Genomic DNA, 18,225 nt, shown 5'->3' with positions numbered 1-18,225 from the left:
TTGTAGTGGACGCTTACTCTAAATGGATTGAATGCATAATCATGTCATCCAGCACATCCACTGCCACTGTTGAAAGCCTCCGGGCTATGTTCGCCACACATGGCTTGCCCAACGTCCTTGTCAGTGGCAATGGACCGTGTTTCACCAGCTCGGACTTCAACGAGTTTATGAACTGCAATGGCATCTAGCATGTCAGGTCTGCCCCGTTTAAGCTCGCATCCAACAGTCAAGCGGAGCGGCCAGTCCAAACTATCAAGCAGAGCTTGACGGAAGGCTCCTTGCAGACCTGCTTATCTCTGGTTTTGCTCAGCTACCGGACGCAACCCCACTCGCTTACTGGGGTTTCCCCACAGAATTGTTAATGAAGAGAGCACTCAAAACCAGGCTCTCCCTAGTCCACCCGGATCTAAAGGATCATGTTCAAACCCGGCGTCACTGGCAAAACATGCACCACGATCGCGCGACTGTATCGCGTGACATTGATAACGACCATGTGTTTGTCCTTAATTACGGTCATGGTCCTAAATGGGTCGCTGGCACTGTCTTGACCAAGGAGGGGAATAGAGTGTTTATAGTCAAACTATTGAATGGACAAACGTGCAGAAAGTATTTGGATCAGACCAAACTACAGTTCACCAACAACCAGGAACAACCTGAAGAGGACATCACCATCATTGATCCACCTACACACATCCAACCAGTAATCAACCTCGCCATCAATCAAGAGGATGAACCCACCATTCCCAACAGTCCTGTCAGACCAGCCGTACCGCAGTGCACAATGGTCCGACCAACTCACCCATGCCAGAGTTTGAACTCAGATGATCAATCAGGGAGCGTAGGGCCCTGGATAGTCTCAACTTGTAAATAATTTGTATCAAAGACTTTGGGGGAGGGAGTGATATTATGTATGTAAACATTGTAACTGTGTAAAGATTTGCCACCAGAGGATGCAACTGTTGGAGGCCCAAGGGTCACCTGCACACCTCGTGCAAGGGAGTATAAAAGGTTGTCTGCCATGCTGCTTAGGCACTCTGGAATTGTATTAAAGAGACTAAGGTCACATCAGTTTTAGCTCATAGTACTCAGTCTTGTGGAGTTCTTCCATACTTAACACTTATACCCTACCACTCTGTAATACGTTACATCTGAGTTGCAATACACTACACTCGTGCAGCGTTTCTCTTTAGTATCTTCTGATGAATATATTACATTATCAGCCATTCCTTCAGTTTATAACCTGCCATTTATTGGTAGCTGAGGCAAAAGGGACACACTTTGCAGAGCTTGGTATTTTGCACTACATACAACTAACTTGATTAGCTTTGGGCTTACAACCCAAAAACTGCAATGCAATAAATTTGAATTGCATTAACCTTTCCATTTTATTGTTCTGTACTGAGCTGTTTATTAAAATTTCCAGCATCTCCTTTAGAGTTACAATATCTGTCATTGCATTAGCCAAGGCAATCCCTTTATTTGATTGCTGTTGGCTTTTCTCCTCCAGATTGTTTTACCCTGAGAATATATTGCACCATAATTTTGGAATAAGCATATTAAGTTAATGATCACTATGCTGCAACAGAGCTGTGTAGAAGAAATGATCGTCTAGAAGATTTGTTTTATATTTCATTTACTGGCAAGGTTGGAGCCCCAAGAGTTATTCATTAATTCAAACATAAATGCATTTCATACCTCAGGTGCAAGAACTTCAAACAAGTTTGCTCTAAAATGCTTGCCTCATTTTAAATATCATTGGTGTTAAAAAGTTTATTTAAAAATAAATCTTCCAGCAAATAGCAATTAGGGATGGGCAATAAATGCTGGTCTTGCCAGCGACACCCACATCACGAGAATGAATAAAAAACGTAGCACGTGTCTGAGATGAAGTAAATAAATTCTGAAGATGCCAATGCTTCAGAAATGTTGCAGAGAAGCCATTTATTTGCTCCTTCATATTCATTTTTATTATATGAAAGCCATCCTCTGATTCAGGTGGGAAAACTGCAACTACACATGGAATTATCGGAGAGCGAGTAAGGGCTTCACTGAGCACAAGGGCATCAATTAGGGATGGGCAATAAATGCTGGCCTTGAGTGATTGAGTGGATCGACAGCTGCAGGAATACTGTGGCGAACAGAGAGCCAAAGTCCAGATAGTTGGGAGTGAAAGTGCCATTGTAAGTGACTTGGGGGAGAGTTTTTTCCAGGGGAGGCTGCAGAAGGAAGTGGGATTGGAAGGAGGAATGGGGGGTGTAAGTGGTAAAGGTTATAAGGAAGTGATCAGAGATAGCCTTGTGTCTGAGTGACATGATGAGAATAGAGAAGCCATGTGAGATGGCAAGGTCATGGGGTGGCGATGAATATGGGTAGGAAAATTTATATGGAGGGAAAGGTTAAGGGAGGACAGGAGGGCAGTAAAATCTGAGAGAGGGCAAATGAGATGGAAGATGAAATGACTGAGAATGGGGAGTTACTTACTGCAGAGGCTGAGGGAGGAACACTTGGTGAGAAACACAGAGAGGAACTTGTTTGAGAAGCAGGATTTTGAAGGCGAGGCGAGAGGGGTAGGACCAGATAAGGTGCTCAATGGAGGAGAAGATGCCAGAGGAGTTGGAGGAGACACCAAGGCGAGAATTGGTAATGAGGGCTACATTGCTTAATTCCCTTTTTTGTCTACGTTAAAAGTCACTTCATCTCGAACAAAACAATTGGACCAGTTTCAAAAAGATGAATATGAACACCAAAGTGGGCGGCGAACCCGGTGTGTTCAGCCTTGTTCATTTTAACTGAAGGGCCACATTTTAATATTTGAAATTGATGTCCTGCTCGAAGCCTGTGGGCAGGACCTGCAATTGATGCAAGAATCAGCTGCCGCCAGGGACCTAAGGGAGTTAGCCCCGGCGTAAAGTACGTGTTGGGGCGGGAGGGAGGGGGTGGAGGTGGCAGTGCGGTTACCCAACTGGTACTGGTGTGGGGAGGAAGAAGGAGTGCCATGGTAAGAGAGGCTGAAGCATTTCTTCTAACTCCTCCTAGTATTCCTCCAAATATTCCTACCAAAGACTGAAAGTCTTACTAAAGCTAAGTCTGACTTAGCTAAGACTCTTCTGGCTATCCTGCTGCATCTTCCCAGGTGTCCCTGGCGGGTTTGACCAGAAGTTGAAAACTGAAATTCGGCCTTCGCCTGCCTGCAGCAGGAGCCTCGGCCAACTTCAAAGTTGGTGAAGAGAAGGGCCAAGAGCTTCCGCTTTGGGCACAGTTGGAAATCCGGGTGTAAATTGCATTGGTTTTAAAAGTGTTTTTGTCTGCCCAAGTTTCCATGCAAACTCATTTGCATATCGCTGAATCTGAAATCTTCCATGAACCACCACAATCGGGCAGTGTTTTAGAACGTAATCTTTTTTGCATTAAAAATATTCCGTGATATATTTAAGAGTGTTAACCTGGTGCAGTTTTATTAATACTGCTGAAAATGGGGTTCTCATGCATTTTTAATCAGAGTGTCTAGTTCATCACCTGTGAGTAACCTAGTTTTAAATAACTGAAAATAACTTTAAAAAAAACATTTACCAGTTATGTTGGTGCTGTAATGTCTGTAAGCTTGTAATGTGTGTAGCGCCACACAGTGGATGTGGACGTAATGTGTACTGCAACTGCAAGTTAATAATAAACAGAACCAGGCAGATTCCGGAGGCTTCCAAGAGAGCTGCCTGTCATGTAGGAAGCTGTGTGTGCTTGTGCTCTATGAATAAATCACATTTGGCGATGAGATGGGATTTTTCGTATGATTTAAAGCTTAAATTTTGTTGGGAAAGGATTCAGCCAGCCGACAGAGAAACTTTGGAAGTTTCTGTCTTTGGAAAAAGCTACAAAATCCGAGGTAAAATACAGCACACGGTGCGAACAACTAGAGATTAAAATGGCAGATGTAATCGGACATTTGGGGGAATATAGACACGACCGGGAACGTTTAAAGCGTATGTGGATCGGCTAGAAGTGTATTTCATTGCAAATAACATAATCGTATTTCCAGACAATGCAGTCCAAAATCGGGCTGTGTTGGAACGTAAGAAAGCGATCTCCTTATCAGAGGCAGGTCTGGCATTGTATGACACTCTGGTAAATCTGCTTGTGCCTGACGAGCCAAAGGGCACAATGCTTAAAGAGATTTTAACGAAGCTGGAGCAGCACTATAACCCCAAACTGTTAGAAATTGCTGAAAGCTATCGTTTTGGGATTTGGAATCAAAAGACTGATGGAAGTATCAGTGATTACATCGTAGCATTAAAAAAGCTATCGATGAACTGTAATTTTGGAAACTTTCAAAACCGAGCATTACGGGTTCGTTTTGTTTGTGGGGTGAAAAATGATGCAATCATAAGGAAGTTATTGAAGATGGATGACTTGACTTTTGAGATTGCTTGTCAGACAGCAATGGCCAAACAATATTCCCGAGAATGAAATAATAATTATGGTCGTCAGTCAACCAAGGTAAATCACCTGCAGGTTCAAAGTAAAAGATGGTGGGGGCCCAAGTCTCAGAAATGGGAAATTCTAACAGACCGTCGAAGTCATGCTACAGGTGCCTGGGACAACACATTGCTCAAAGTTGTCCATACGTGAAGGCAGAGTGTTTCTTCTGCAGGAAGACTGGGCATCTTGCGAAGGCACGCCAACTGAAGGGTAAACCAGCTTTTAAAGCTTTGAGTTCAGCGTTCAAAGCTATGAGTAGAAATGCCAAGAGACTACATTGCATGGAAGAACAACAACAGGACAAGGAGATGTTAGAGTTACACGTCATCAGGAGCACGAGGTTAATGCACAGCGATTCGGAAAGCATCAAAATCCACATAGATCTTGCGGGATTCAAGATACCAATGGAAATTGACACGGGTGCATCCGTGAGTGTAGTACCAGAGTCACTATACCGCGACAAATTGCGTGATTTCCAACTGGAGAAAGCCAAGATATAGCTGCGAGGCTACTTGGGAGAGAAAATTCCTGTGGTAGGTCGTATCACCGTACCGGTGAAATATAAAGATCAATTTCAGAACTTGCCTCTAATAGTAGTGAAAGGAGATAAGTCTGCCTCACTAGGAAGAAATTGGTTGAGCTCACTGAAGCTGAATTGCCGTAAGGTTTTCTGTGTGGAAGCGAGATTTTCATCAATTGATGAGGTTATCAAGCAGTATCCGAAGGTGTTCTGCGAAACGGGCAGTCCGATCCAAGGCTTCAAGGCGATGTTGGGGTACAGAAGGACGCTAGATCGGTTTACTACAAACCACGTTCCGTACCATATGCACTCAAGGAGAAAGTTGAGCAAGAACTCAAAAGACTAGAGACTGAGAACATTATTTGTAAGATAGATCGATGTAATTGGGCTACACCCATTGTTGTTGTACCGAAGTCCGATGGTATGGTAAGATTGTGTGGTGATTATAAAGTAACCGTAAACCAGGTTCTAGAGAGTAATGTCCCCAATACATTGCCGAATATAGAAGATTTGTTCACAACACTGACAGGTGGCCAGATCTTCTCAAAACTGGATCTTACGAATGCCTACTTACAGCTTGAACTAGATGAGGAGTCCAAGTCATGTTTGACTATAAATACTCATCTAGCCCTATATCAATTTAATAGGCTACCATTTGGAGTGTCTTCCGCCCCTGCCATATTCCATGGGGTGATGAACCAGATTTTGCAAGGTATTGAAGGGGTAGTATGTTATTTGGATGACATACTAATTTCAGCACCAAATAGGCAAATTCATAAAAACATATTGCATGAAGTCCTCAAACGGCTAGAGAAGCACAGAGTACGAGTGTCTGCTCGTAAGAGTGAGTTATTTAAAAACTCAGTGGAGTACTTAGGGTACAGAGTAGACAAAGATGGTTTACATCCGACCAAGGAAAAACTGGATGCAATCAGAAATGCACACACTTCCAGGAATGTCACTGAACTTCGTTCATTCTTGGGTCTTTTGAACTATTATGGGAAGTTCCTACCAAATTTGACTACAGTATTACATCTACTGAATGAACTATTGAAAATACAGGTCCATTGGAAGTGGTCAAAAGAATGCGATACAGCATTCAAGGAGTGTAAAAGCAAATTGGTAGAGAGCACCATGCTGGTTCACTATGACATATCGAAGGAGATTAAGCTAGCATGTGATGCCTCTCCGTATGGAGTTGGGGCAGTGATCTCTCATGTATCACGTAATGGGGAGGAGAGACCAATTGCTTTTGTTTCACGCGCTCTCAGTGCCAGTGAGAGTAATTATGCACAAATTGAAAGGGAAGCTTTGGCATTAATTTTTGGGGTCAAGAAGTTTCACAAATACTTGTATGGTCGTAAGTTTACCATTGTTATGGATCATAAGCCCCTAACAGCAATCCTCCATCCAAAGTCTCCAGTTCCAACATTAGCTGCAGCCCGAATGCAGAGATGGGCTTTGATATTGTCAGCATATACATATAATATTGAATGCAGGCGATTAGCTGATCACAGTAATGCTGATGCAATGTCTAGATTGCCTTCCCCATCACAAGTTACACCCGATAGGGAAGAAGTGTTTTATTTTTCATACATTGATGAACTGCCAGTCACAGTTGAAGAGATTGGTAGAGCAACCAAACGTGACCCAGTGATGTCAAAGCTGTATGAGTATATTGCAAATGGATGGCCAAACCAAGTAACAAACAAAGAAACACATCCATTCTTCATTCGTAGGAAACAATTATCAGTCGATAAAGATTGTATCATGTGGGGTGCAAGAGTGGTTATACCAAATAAATTCAGGTCCAAATTATTAGGAGACCTCCATGACCAGCACCTGGGAATGTGCTTGACCAAGTATTTTGCATGCAGTTATTTACGGTGGCCAGGTCTTGATAAAGATATAGAGTACATCGCTAGTCAGTATACGACATGTCAATCGGTAAGCAAGCAACCACCACCAGTACCATTTAAGCCATGGAAATAGCCTCCCAGGGTGTGGCAAAGGCAACAGATTGATTTTGCTGAGTTAGAAGGATAACAATTGTTCATTGTGATTGATAGCCATTTGAATTGGTTTGAGGTGTTTCCAATGTTGAAAATAACAAGTAAAACATTGGACATTTTATGAAAATTGTTTTCTTCATTTGGCCTCCCTGAAGAGATTGTTTCAGATAATGGACCACAATTTGCGTATAAGGTGGCCAAGGTTAGTGGGAAACTAGAAGATTGGAAAAATTTTAAACGACAGCAAAGAATGACTAAGAAAGCAATAAAGAAAGGAAAGATAGATTACGAAAGTAAACTTGCGCAAAACATAAAAACAGATAGTAAAAGCTTTTACTGATATATAAAACGGAAAAGAGTGACTAAAGTAAATGTTGGTCCCTTAGAAGATGAGAAGGGGGATTTAATAATGGGAAATGTGGAAATGGCTGAGACCTTAAACAATTATTTTGCTTCGGTCTTAATAGTGGAAGACACAAAAACCATGCCAAAAATTGCTGGTCACGGGAATGTGGGAAGGGAGGACCTTGAGATAATCACTATCACTAGTGGGGTAGTGCTGGACAGGCTAATGGGACTCAAGGTAGACAAGTCCCCTGGTCCTGATGAAATGCATCCCAGGGTATTAAAAGAGATGGCGGAAGTTATAGCAGATGCATTCGTTATAATCTACCAAAATTCTCTGGACTCTGGGGAGGTACCAGCGGATTGGAAAGCAGCTAATGTAACGCCTCTGTTTAAAAAAGGGGGCAGACAAAAGGCAGGTAACTATAGGCCGGTTAGTTTAACATCTGTAGTGGGTAAAATGCTTGAAGCTATCATTAAGGAAGAAATAGCGGGACATCTAGATAGGAATAGTGCAATCAAGCAGACGCAACATGGATTCATGAAGGGGAAATCATGTTTAACTAATTTACTGGAACTCTTTGAGGATATAACGAGCATGATGGATAGAGGTATATCGATGGATTTGGTGTATTTAGATTTCCAAAAGGCATTCGATAAGGTGCCACACAAAAGGTTACTGCAGAAGATAAAGGTACGCGGAGTCAGAGGAAATGTATTAGCATGGATCGAGAATTGGCTGGCTAACAGAAAGCAGAGAATCGGGATAAATGGATCCTTTTCGGGTTGGAAATCGGTGGTTAGTGGTGTGCCACAGGGATCGGTGCTGGGACCACAACTGTTTACAATATACATAGATGACCTGGAACAGGGGACAGAGTGTAGTGTAACAATTTGCAGATGACACAAAGATTAGTGGGAAAGCGGGTTGTGTAAAGGACACAGAGAGGTTGCAAAGAGATTTAGATAGGTTAAGCGAATGGGCTAAGGTTTGGCAGATGGAATACAATGTCGGAAAATGTGAGGTCATCCATCTTGGAAAAAAAAACAGTAAAAGGGAATATTATTTGAATGGGGAGAAATTACAACATGCTGCGGTGCCGAGGGACCTGGGGGTCCTTGTGCATGAATCCCAAAAAGTTAGTTTGCAGGTGCAGCAGGTAATCAGGAAGGCGAATGGAATGTTGGCCTTCATTGCGAGAGGGATGGAGTACAAAAGCAGGGAGGTCCTGCTGCAACTGTATAGGGTATTGGTGAGGCCGCACCTGGAGTACTGCGTGCAGTTTTGGTCACCTTACTTAAGGAAGGATATACTAGCTTTGGAGGGGGTACAGAGACGATTCACGAGGCTGATTCCGGAGATGAGGGGGTTACCTTGTGATGATAGATTGAGTAAACTGGGTCTTTACTCGTTGGAGATCAGAAGGATGAGGGGTGATCTTATAGAAACATTTAAAATAATGAAAGCGATAGACAAGATAGAGGCAGAGTGGTTGTTTCCACTGGTCGGGGAGACTAGAACTAGGGGGCACAGCCTCAAAATATGGGGGAGCCAATTTAAAACCAAGTTGAGAAGGAATTTCTTCTCCCAGCGGGTTGTGAATCTGTGGAATTCTCTGCCCAAGGAAGCAGTTGAGGCTAGCTCATTGAATGTATTCAAATCATAGATCGATAGATTTTTAACCAATAAGGGAATTAAGGGTTACGGGGAGTGGGCAGGTAAGTGGAGCTGAGTCCACGGCCAGATCAGCCATGATCTTGTTAAATGGCGGAGCAGGCTCGAGGGGCTAGATGGCCTACTCCTGTTCCTAATTCTTATGTTCTTATTAAATATAGTTCATTTTAATTGAATGTACCAGTTTACTTTTTATAGTGAGTGTCTCTCTCTCTCTCAGACCCCATTCAGTGCTCCTGCCTGTAGGTGGTGCTGTTCTAGCAGTTGCTACAGAGGGAGCTAATTGTTGTAAAATCTGGCCTGTCTGAATGTAATTAATGCTAAAGATTACTAACAACCTTTCAGCATCAACTCGTTAAAAGGGAATGACACTGCAAGGTCAGTATCATCCCACCTTAATCTTCGACACATTAAATTAAAAATAGGAGCAAATGCTTACAAAATAAATATATAACCAGCGGTGTCATAATTAAACATTTTCCCTCTTCCTGCTCTAATTACTTGCATAAACTGCAGTGACTCTAAGTGCAGTGAGTCGGCAATCGCAATCTGCTTGGTTTGAATCAGTGTGATGCTTGCTTTATAAGTCTGACCCCAGCCTATCTGCTAGATCTTACTTTTAAAAAATGTAGACAGGATTTTTACATTACCCGGTGGAGTCCTATTCGCAGGCCTGCTAAGTCTCAATCTATTCGGGTGAAATGAGACACAAGAAAGTTGGTTTATGTTTCTATGTATTCACTCTTCAAAATATAGTTCAACGTAGTAAATTTGGTCTGTAATCCATCTTGCACTTTGTGTTCTTAAAAATCCTGATTGTAACATTACAATTGTGCGGCTGGTACCTGAAGTAGAAGGCGTCTCAATAACTGTAATGCGTAATGCCCCCATACTGCTTGGGTTCCAATATGGTTTCTTCCCTGAGCTGAGACTGGGCACTAACTTGCCAAGTTGTTGGATGCTGTGGGAACTTGCTGTATTGTTTGAAAAACTCTCACCAAAGATCCAAATACACCTAACCAGCCAACCACTTCAGGTGTGCTACTTGTCATGATGAAAGTATCCTTTCATGTGATAAATAATTTAGGTTAATCTGCGCAGAAATATCTTGCACTACTGCAAAAAGCTGTTTTTTTTTAACTCAAAGAAAGTTGTGCTAGTGGTGGATCTTTCAAATAAATCTGCAAATGGGTAACTTTGTAACAATGTCCTTAATTGGGCAGAAACTCCCAATGGCTATAAGGGTCAATTTCAGGAATATCTGTCAGGATCGATGAAATATGCATTGTATAAACCACTGGTGACGTGTTTGTTGCAGGTCTGTGTGCATATAGAGTGTTACATTCTAGAAACTGGAAAGTACATAGGCCCCGATATTGGTGGCCTTACCGCCTGCTGCTGCCAAGTTTTGCTGCCGTTTTCTGCTCTTTGCCATTTTCCACTTGAGCTGCAGCGGGCGGGAGGGGAGTACCTCCGGGAATCGACCGCTGACGTCCTCTGGTGGCCAAGTAGTGTAAGTAGCCTCCCGTCCGCCAAGCTGCCAGATTGGTGTGGGCGGGAGTCGGTTCCAGCAGAGGGAAGGACCGCTGCATGGAGGCAGGTCTAACCCTGACGGTAGGTGCGAAGAACAGAAAAAAAGGCTAGTGAACATATTTAAAACATTTTTTTTTACAGCGACTTGCCTGGATGGGGTCCCCTGAAGGTGTTGCGGTGTTTTGTTTTTTTGTTTGCTATGATTTTTCATTTCAGCTCTTCCACCCTCCCTGGGCTCGACTCCATCCTCGGCGGCACTTGGGCGGCAAGAGTCTTCGCCGCCGAGATTGAGAGCTCCCGCCCGCTGCCACCCAGATTGACGGCATAAGCCGTTGTTTGGCCGCCGGGCAATACTGCCACCTCTTTTAGAGTAATCGTCCAGGCAAAGTACCGCCCGGTCTCTCGGTGGTCATCGGCAGTCATTTGGGCGGTCCTTTGGGCAGGCCTTGACCTTCACCAATTTCAGCTCAATAGACTTCTAGAGGAATCTATACCACAGTGGATGTTAATTTTCCTCAGAGGAGGTATACACATGACTGTTAGACAAGGTTATTGTCCATTATACTACTGCAGCTGCAATGTTTGTTTCCTGGTGTGCTGCATATCACTTTACCTCAGCCACTTGTATATTTACAAAGTCAGAAAGTCAAAAGCTAATGATAATTACTTCAAACTTAATCTCCAACAGTAATACAAAACAAATGTGTGTTTCTCTTTCCCCATGTTCTTAAACCTAACATTGTTAGTGGAGTTAGTTAGTGCTGTAGATTTCCTATAATGGCCCAGAATTTTCTGGGAAAATAACAGTTTAATTTGCACTTCATTATTAATGTGAAAATAACCCAACAATTTGTGGCAAGACGAGATATGCCATAAGTTGCAACTAACCACAAATAGCCTCACAAAAGCGAGAACTTGCCTTGAACTTTCCAATGAGTTTCAAGAAATTGTTGCATTTGCACTGTTAAAATGAATTAAACTAGCTGCAGAAAGTTAGGCTGGTACTTGATGATGTAAGGATCCTTTTAGTGACAAGATTCATGTTCATACAAAGCCACTCAACCTCTCTGGTCCAGAAAGGGAATCATTGAAACTGGAGACTCATTCCAATAGGTAGTAAATTGTTCTTGGAGGTTTTTAAAATGTTAACTTTAAAAATACAGATATGTTTTTCTTATTTTTCCTTTCTGTCTATTTTCCCCTCCCTCTTAATCTAATCTTTCTTTCCTTTTTGTTTTTCTTTCTGTACCTGATTTGACTTTAATTCACCCTATTTTCTTTTCCACTGCTCATCTGTTTCTTTCTCCACCCTTAAATCTGATTGGTTAAGGAGATAGACTATTGGCCCCATTCACCAAGATCCCAGATGCCTCCTTGCCCTTGCCACACCTTTATCAGTTTGCACTTGCAACAATTTGCCGGGCAAACATTTTTCGAGCTGAAGGGTGAGAAAAAAAATCTAACAAACAGGCCGAATGGCCTGTTCCTGTTCTGTATGTAAGTGTGTGTACAAGTACAGCTGTACATTTGCTCCAGAAAATTCTGGGGCATTGTAATGCTTGAATTGAGGCAATTTAGTCTCATTCTTAAAAATGAAACAAATACCATATTTATCTTTACATCATCAGTTAAGCACCAGATATGTGTAACCCGCTGTGTGACTAGCTTGCTGATCGGTCTTGTTTTGGTGCGGAAGTGCTCTTGCAGTTCCTTGCTACCAGTTTGATTTGCTCGTTGATATAGTTACAGATTAACATAGTCTCTTTTCTGGTATGCATTAGAGATCCTTCAGCATTGAACATTTACTGATCCTTCAGATAATGAGGGATGGGTATTGGCTGACAACCAAGGTTGAGCACATTACTTCCTCCAATATCAGCATTGTCATGTGTTAATTATGTAGTAAGACCAGTTAAATGCAAGTCATTTGAAGCAAGATCAGTTGTTTAAAAAAATTACCTCTGGAGGGCAGTGTTCACTGCCTATTAGTTAAGTTATCTTTTGTTAAGCGTCTTGAATGCAATATCTGGGTGAGGCCATTTCCACCTGTCTTTCTTGACTTCATTACGGCTGTGTTAATGTAAAAGATTGATAGTGTGCAAAATCTGCTTATAACTGCTGAATATGGCCACCTATCACCCCAATTAGCCTCAGTATTGATCAGAGGATGAGCAATCTCTGGCTGAAAATGAGCTTGGTTGAGTTGACAGCCACTGTAATGCAGGAGCAGAGAGATGCAACTTGACCTTTTTGAGAACTGTGGCATTTTTCTGTACTATGTCGGGAAATATTTCGTGACCGACAATTTTCTTAACGTTTCTGGTATTCTGTGATACTATTATCTCTCACTGTGTTTTTAATTTGGAATAAAATGACAGAATATTTTCACACTTAAAGATTCTTGCATCATTAAGAGGAAGACGTACTTTTAAAAACAAATTAAATAATAAGATTCTGCTGCTATTTAAATAGGAATGTTTTAAAATTACAACTGATTTATAGCTCTCTATAACAATAAGTATACACATGAGGTTTCATTTAGTCATTATTGGTGTATACACCCCTAATGCTATCACTCGCCTTCTGATGTGCTTAAACAACTGAATATTACTGGAACAATTTGTTCTAATTTTGTAACTACATTTATTTTCAGAATGGATTTGTTCCCATAGCAGTAAAAGATCGTGACCTTTAATCAATGTGACACCATTGTTGCTTGGAGCTCAAGTCTACTAAATCGTATTACATTTCGGATCTGCTTAAACAATTCTGAAAAATGTAGGCACTGATCCTTTAAGATTTTATTATGCAACCACAGCATTGTTTGATATTGCACAATAACTCATAAGTTGTTTGTAAGAATAATTTGATCCATGCAATGCTGTAGCTGTAATATTGATTTCGCTCCCCATCATGTCAGTGCCTTCCTTTGCATCTGCCACATTATTTAACAGCAGGGTAAGGTTCAGTGCCTTTACAGCCGTGCTGGTTGTTATTGTTCTATCCCCAGGTGGTGTCATGACCTCTTTGAATTTCATTAGCAAATCTAATTCCTTTGTTATCAGTAATTGCTAAGCCATTTAATTTATACATATTCATGTCAATGCAAAACATAATCAGCCACAAAAATACTCTGATGTTTAAATATGCAAGCGTTTACTGGTGGTACTAGGATTTCTGTGACGCTGTATAAGAGCAATGAATAATATGCTGATAATTTTGTATTGCTTAAAATGACAAAACTCTTCACACCACAGATTTTTTTTTAAACTTAGGGGCTGAAATTGACCTCCACCCCAAGCAGGGTACACCTTTTCGAAATAAATGATTATTCTCTGCCCTAATCCTTGGGGCGGAGAATAGGGGAATTTTGCCCTCTTTTTGTTTGAGTTTCGGTCGGGCGGTGTTTCAGGCTGCTGCGGGACAGAAGTGGGTTGGGAGCGAGGCAGAATGCGAGCGGTGTCAACAGCTCCGCGCTGAGCACATCAGCACGACGCTGATGGCGTCAGCACGACACAGATGTGCCGCGTCTCGTTGACACGTAGCATGTCCCTCCCATTCAGTTAACAGGGAGGGCCGCTGCGAGCTCTGTACCCACTGGGCCACCAGGGAGGGCTTTGGCCAGGCCCGCGATACGGCACCCAAGAGGTGGTGCCAGGCTGCCTGTTGGCCATTGTTGGCCTGACTTCAGAGTCGGCCAACAATTTAAGGGTGGACGCGCCACTCAGCCACTGGCAGCTTCCTGCTGGGAAAAGCTGTCTGGGGCACCGACCAGCAGCCGCTACGTTCCCGCAGGGCGGAAAGGGGTTGGCGCAGGGTGATATGGGGCCGGTGCATGCCCGACGGGGCGGCAACACAGGCGGGGCGAAAACCCATTTCTGTCGCTCCCGGCCCGGGGGCAATTTCTGATGGGTCAGCCCATACGCCTACGCCTCGGTTGCAAAGGTCTTACCGTCCCATTACCGCCTCTTAGACATAGTCATGGACCTTAAAGAGGGGGGCAATTTTTGCCCCTGAGCTTTTTCTCCAATCTATTTGACACAACACAGACAAAACTGATCAGACAGATTTCTTCAGATTATTTTCAACCTATCTCAGTCATGTTTTTAACATAAATAGACAGGCAAACCAAGGAATTGAAAAGGCTGGAAATCTGAAAACAAAGATAGAAACAGCGGGGTATGCTCACCAGGCCAGGCAGCATCTGTGGAGAAACAGAAGTCAGTCAGTTGATATTTCAGGTCTAAGATCCTCCCTCAGCACTCGAGGGGTCCTACGGAATGGTCTTAGACCTGAAACATTGACTGACTGACTTCTGTTTTTCCACAGCTGCTGCCTGACCTGCTGAATATTTCCAATTGAAAAGGTCGGTTCTTATAACTTAATTTACATGAATCTAAATATTGCTGTAGTGTGGATATTTTACACATAATGTGGCCTGTAATTCGTGGTCAGCGGCGAAGCAAAGTTGTTCACCGCTGGCCACAAAGAAATCTGCCCACAAAGATCTCGCAATCTGTGTGCCGAGAAGTTTGCCTTTGCCTTTTTCGATGCATGAGTGATTTCAGTGCAATATAATGGGGAATCCCTAGAGCGCTCTGCTGTGATGCTAGAAAGCTGTCTAAGCAGCCAATCACAATGCAGAATTCTCAGATAGGGAAACAAGAAATGAAAAGCTGCTTTTATCCCCACTTTTTAAAAACGTTACAGAAAGCAAAACAAAATTCGTTGCTCTCATGTGAGGATATTTATTTCCCTTAGCAGAGAGGTGACTAACCAGGGTGCATTGATGTAAAATCATTGGTAGAAGGATTAGAGGGGAGTTGATGAGAACATTTTTCCTGCAGAGGGTGATGGGGGTCTAGAACTCACTTCCTGAAAGGGTGGTAGAGGCAGAAACCCTTATTGTATTAAAAAAGTACTTGGATATGCTTTTGACGTGCTGTAATCTATAGGGCTATGGAAAGTGAGATAGGCTCGATAGCTCTTTTTCAGCCGGCACGGACACGATGGGCCGAATGGCCTCCTTCTGTATCATAAATTTCTATGATAAGGTAACTCTGAAATAAGTATGAATAAACTTTTAAAAAACATAGGCCTAAAAATTGGATACCACCTCATTTGGGGGCGGTAACACTCAAGAGGCGTTGCGCCAGGTGCAGAAGTCTCGCCCCTCACGATAAATTGGGGTTACCACATCCTTCCTGGGGCGGGAGCGGCGCGCATGGCTCAGCAGCGCTGGACCTACGCACGAGGGGCTCTTCCCTGAATTAAAGGGAAGGGCCCAAGCTGCATACACTGCAGAATAGGAACCCACCTACCTGGACCACTGGGGATTGGGGGTGCCGCGCCGCGTGATTAGCCTGGCACTCAAGCAGAGTGCCAGGTTGAGCGATCGTGGCACTGACCCTGCGACCAAAGCGGCACTGGAGTGGGAAGCAATACGGGAGGTTTTTTTCAACAGCAGCTGGCCCCTTTAAATCTCACCCCAGTAGCTGCCGGCTGCCGGGTACAGATCCCCTGAAGCTGTCGCTGTTATCGCCCGGTGCAGCTTCGGGACGAAACCCAATTTAGGTGCCGGGGCAATGCGCCCGATGATGATGTCATGATCTCCAGACGCAGGAGATCGGGGTGCAACACCATAGCGCCGCCGCTAAAGTCCTGCCGAATTTAACGAGAGTTGTTAGCGGTGGCACGCCTGGTCATGAAGTCGTTAGCGCCCCCCCCCCCCCCAAGGGCTCTAATAGAAGGCGCAAATGCAGCCAATTTCTCCCCCATAAAGTTTCTTAAAAGTTGTCATTTTTATCATTATGGAGAAATTTGACACTTCACAAAATTAAAATGAGTTTTTCAGGACCATAGTATTTGTTTAGCAGTCAATATGCTGTTAAAACCCCAGTTACACCTAATCCAACAAGGTCTGACATTTAATGGGATATTTTAATGTGGTATTTAATAGCAATATTACCACAAAAAGATCAAGTTTTCATCAGTTTCACTGGTTTCACTGATTAAACTGATTGCTGGCTGTATGGAGTGGGTGGGTGGAGGCACAGCGCAGCCAACGTCGGAGCAGCGAATGGCTGCCCACAACCTCAGGATTTCCACCTTTAGATGTGCACGCACTACATCCTAAAGTTGCAGTCAGTTTCAAATGGGTAATAACAGTGAACGCTGACAGTTTGCCATTATTACCCTCCGCAAATTCCGGCCCAATATTTATAATGGCACAAATGTTTTATGTTCAATATGTTGTTCACTTAGCATGACCATATATTTGCACATTTGCTTTTCAGGATTCAGGTTATGTTTGCGTTTGTCGCCATAGGTTAGACTTTAAAATGGTGGCAACTTTTGATAGGCATTCACAGAAACTGCTTTGTGGAATTTTCTCGCCTTAAGAGTGATTTTGAAATCTCCGACAGCTTGTCACGAAAGGCCTGTGATTATTTTGTAGTGTGGATTCTGGTTAAACATCTAATTTGGAGTTTTTTCTGGAACAACAGCCTTAATGCATGAAAAAAATATCTATTGCAATTTAATTCTATCCCAGGACTGTAAAATGGGGACTCAGTTGTTCAGTTTTGGGTAAGCATAATATTGTGATTATCGCCAAAAATTGATCCCAGTAACTTAGGTCAATGTACAAATTTCCCTGGATTGCCAGGCATCAAGGACATGTGCTCTCTGCTACACTGCAAGGTAGTGAATAACTCTCAACCAGATATGAATATAAAAACAATCATGTTTCCTCCCCATATAAGCGAGCATTGTTACTATTGCTCCATCACCCACCCTGTCACCAGTCAATTTGCAGCAAATACAGAAACTGCTGGTGTGCAGATGCAGAACATTTGTCTGCGTCAAGCTAAATTTAGGTGTACTCCAGCAAACACAAATGGCCCATATCCAATTAGTTTAAGTTCTCAGTTCTGATTGCCACTCATCTGTAAAGTTACAGTGATAATTTTAAAATAATGAATTCGGAAATATATTCTACATAAAAATCTCTCTCTTTAAAGGAATATGCTGCCTCATGTTTTACATAATAATTTTGCTTTTGGAGAAATAAAATGTGCAATTTTGTCAACTGTTTTGCTGAATTCAAAAATATTGACAGCATTCAAGGGTTACTTATTGGAAATGCTTTCTCATTTTAGAATTTAAGAAATTGGCAGATCTCATGGCATTGCTTGCAATGTATCTGAGGCTTTACACTTTAACATACATTATATCATCAAGACTACTGATGATTTATGGTGATTGAAAATGTGGCACCAGTATAAGCAAGAGTATTAGCTGTATCTGCTGGTTCAAATGATGTAATTAGTACCACATTTTTGTGGCAATTTTAAATCATCCATGACTCAGTAGGTAGCACTCTCATCTCTGAGTCAGAAGGTCATGGGTTCAAGTCCCACTCCAAAGACTTGAGCACAAATTCTAAGCTGACACTCTAGTGCAGTACTGAGGGAATGCTGCAGAGTCAGAGATGGTGGGCTGGATTTTTGGGTCCTTTGCGCTCTGGGTTTCGCTGAGTTTCGACCCGGAGCGGCGAGAAATGGGGCGGCATGGTCTTCTGTGCCTCGTCGCGTTCATCTGGTCCTGTTTTGCGGTGGTGCAACGTCTCTCGTTGCAACACTGGCAGTAGTTTGAACTTGCACCCA

This window comes from Pristiophorus japonicus, chromosome 1, assembly GCF_044704955.1.
Source record: "Pristiophorus japonicus isolate sPriJap1 chromosome 1, sPriJap1.hap1, whole genome shotgun sequence".
Taxonomy (NCBI): Eukaryota; Metazoa; Chordata; class Chondrichthyes; family Pristiophoridae; genus Pristiophorus; species Pristiophorus japonicus.
This window is presented reverse-complemented; position numbering follows the sequence as displayed.